Source organism: Polyodon spathula, chromosome 2 (genome assembly GCF_017654505.1).
Source record: "Polyodon spathula isolate WHYD16114869_AA chromosome 2, ASM1765450v1, whole genome shotgun sequence".
NCBI classification, from domain to species: domain Eukaryota; kingdom Metazoa; phylum Chordata; class Actinopteri; order Acipenseriformes; family Polyodontidae; genus Polyodon; species Polyodon spathula.
In genome coordinates this window covers 73657718-73661268 of record NC_054535.1, presented here as the reverse complement: position 1 = coordinate 73661268, position 3551 = coordinate 73657718, and positions in this window count along the sequence as shown.

Sequence of the window (3551 nt, the reverse complement as noted above, 5' to 3'; positions counted from 1 at the left end):
TATATATATATATATATATATATATATATATATATATATATTGTAGTTGTTAACAATATGCAGGTATATTTTCAAATGAATTTAAAAGTTAATTTTTATTTTAAATTTAAAATTCAATTTAAATTCGTAAATGACTTAAAAAAAAAAAAAAAAAAAAAAAAAAAAAACAGTTTTTAAAGCTATCCAGAATAATGTGATGGGTTCCTTTTATTGTGTTTGTTTCTTTGTTTTGTTTTGTTTTTACATAGATTGACTTCACATTTTTTGTTTTAGTGTCTCGGTTCACAATGTAAGGTATCAGAAAGACAAGGAAGTCTGTTTAAAACAGTATGTACGGTCATTACTTTGCACAATAAATTTTTGTTCTATTTATATATTATGTTCTTTTAAGCATGTCTTGGAATGCAATGTTCTTAATACTTTCTTAAACTTTATATACTAGTAATATTTTATAATAAATTGTTTAATTGATGTTTTGTGTGTTTTTTCTATATGTATTCTTCACAACACAAAAATACAAATAGTCTCAGCATTCAGAAGATTGTTCTGTGTCCATTGCATTGCTGCTTGAGACTTCATGTTCATTAATAGCCTTTTATTTTGTAAGCCGTTTTCCACTTGTTGTGCAGGTGAACTTCATGTCTAATACATGTACTTTAAAAAAATAAAATAAAATACAGTTCATCCCTGTTGAGCCATAGTTCTCTTTGGTAGAGAGATCCATAGACTGTGGGACACAGGATTGACACCGAGTCAATCATAAATGCTGAAGTTAGACCAAAGGAAAGTGATGTTTTAGTTTTACCTTGGACTCTTGACTTATGGTCAATGTAGCACTAGTCCCATATGTCAAACATTCTACATATTACCTTTTTGAAAATTGTATTGTTTCAGCCTCTTATCCAATAATGTTTTTGCAGTAGATGAAATGCTCAATGCATTGCTATTGGTGCCCGTTGCCTCTTCTGTCATTGAGGAATGTGCCTTCCTTTGTATTGAAACAATGTACTGTTAAACCTCTTGAACGACCTCTTGTTGTTTTAGGAGGGAATTGCATCACGCAATTTCGATTAATAAGCAGAAGTCCAGCTGTCTATCAAGGCTTCAAATAACTACAGCACTGCAACTGTATTCCTTGAGCTAACTGAATTGTTGCTTAAATTATATTGGCAAAAGAAATGATAAACCAGGATTACGTTTTTTGTTTTGTTTTTTTTAATATTTTGTTGCCCTACTTTTAAATATGGTAATGGTAGTTCAACAGGCACATTATAAGGCTAACCAACAGAGTCATTTTATATATTTAAGCTGCCATGTCCTGCATCTACATCAGTTTTGTTAAAGGGATTAATAGGTTTTTGGTGGCTGATTTTGTACATTATTCCATAGAGCAGTCTTCTGTGCATTTTACAGTCCATAATTAAAAAGCAAGCCTAGTTGTGTTGTCTTTGAAATACCTATCCCAAATCGATGTTAAATAGATAAATAAATAAATAAATAAGCATGGGGGGGGGGGGGGGTTATAAGTGGTAAGAAATCGGTGTTAAACTGTGGTTAGCACTTTAGTGAATGTAATGCACTGTGTAGGATCACATTCCTGTCTAATACAGTATAATGTATGCTGACTGTTCTGATCTTAGCTAATGGAAAGATGCACTTCCATTTGCTATGTAAGTCTTATACATGCAGTTTTCAAAGAAACCCATGTTCCATTAAATAAGACAGAAGACATTACTGTAGGTTATCAAGCTGTTTAAATGTCTTACACCCCGTTCACTGTTACTGAGTCGGCCTTGGTACTTTAAAAGCTGGCCTAAATTTCACCCGGCCAGGCCGCCTTTTCATTTTTTTGAGCGTTCACACATGAGATAAGGCGGCCCTGGGCCGACCTAAACCACAAGTGTGAATGGGGTGCTACTTCCAGACAGTTGTGCACTTCTGTAAAAATGATGATGTCACTGGTAAGGCTGTTTCTACCAGGAAGTAGACTCAAGAGACAAGAAAGTTGCATGTTTGAACACTACTGTGCATGTTTCTTTACAAATAACAATACAACAGCAATAACATTAGCTTTCCTGTACATGGCAATGTGTAGCAGGTTAGCTAAACAAAAACGAAATAAACACAGACAAAACATGAGAACAAACAAGACGCTACGAACAGGCACAATCTTACACAGTGCTGTTTCACCTCTTCCATTCACACAAGGCACGCAAACTCCCCTAAACACCCATAGCACTATTAACATAGCCTTCTTTCCTATCATTAACCTAGTAGCTGCTTCTCCTCAGTTCTGACATGCTTTGCAGCAAGTGATAAACTTTGACTCCGAAGAGACTGCTTAAGTAAAAAAACTATTTCAATGACATGCAAACTGAGTGCTTTCTAAAAGCCATCATGTGACCAGATTAAAAAAAAAAAAAAAAGTTTTCACTAGAACACGTGCTACTTTCATGGAACTGTCCTTATTTGTGACAACTTAACTTACTTCTGAAAGACAAAACAAGTCAAAACCATTCACCAGCTTTATGTAGCTGCCCTAGACAAAAAAATTGTCCTCCAACCTGTTGCCCTATCTGATGTATGCCATCCAAATCATGTGATCAACAGTCCTAATTTTAACTTTCTAAACAGAACCTCCACCCTATACAGCACAGAAAATCAGTAGTCCTCCTACAGTGTGTGCAGTGCCCATTTTACCAAAGGAGCAGTCACAGGTTATTGTATTCTAGATTTACAGATATCATTTGTTTCTAGAAGTTAAGTTAACTGCCGCAAGATGTGATCCTGTTAACATTCATTATATTATCTATATTTTGGTGTGATCATATTATTCATGCCATTCAGTTGGTATTATTAAGAGATAGCTGACCGCAATATTTTGCCACATTTGACTTGTTAATATAATTCACAGCAGTTTTTTTTTTTTTTTTTGCATTTTAAAGTATTATAAATCAGCTGAGGTGTAATAGTGCTGCTTAAAAGCCTGTGATGTACTACACTAGACAGATGCAATCCAAAGCATGCTTTTTTGTTACCACATTTTATGGAGCTTGGGACTCTGTAAAGAAGCAGTAAAAGCATTTGAAATAATACTTTGAACTAGCTGGCACAATATACGTAGAATTGATTTCGCAGTTTTACTGAAGGTGGCAGCTTTGGCCTTTATTACAGTTTGTCGGTTTATTAGTGGCACTTTTATAGATCCCATACTTTTATGGAACCGAACTTTTAATGTTAGAAAACTTCTAACAAAAAAACAGAGAAGTTATTATAAAGGCCAATATATTTATTGTTTGTCTTATTTCCCTGATGCTGCTGCTATCCTTAATAAAGGGTTAACTGGACATCTGACCCACATTTTGAGATTCACCTTATTTTGCTGCGTATTTCCATCAAAAACTTTTTTTCTGGAAAAGTAAAAGACAAAACAAACACCCTACCTATGAAGATGATGTGGGACTCACTCCTTGATAAAATAGTGCGTGGTTCAACTTGAGTAAAAAAAAATAAAATAAAATAAAATGTAATGCTTCTGACAGATTACTCAC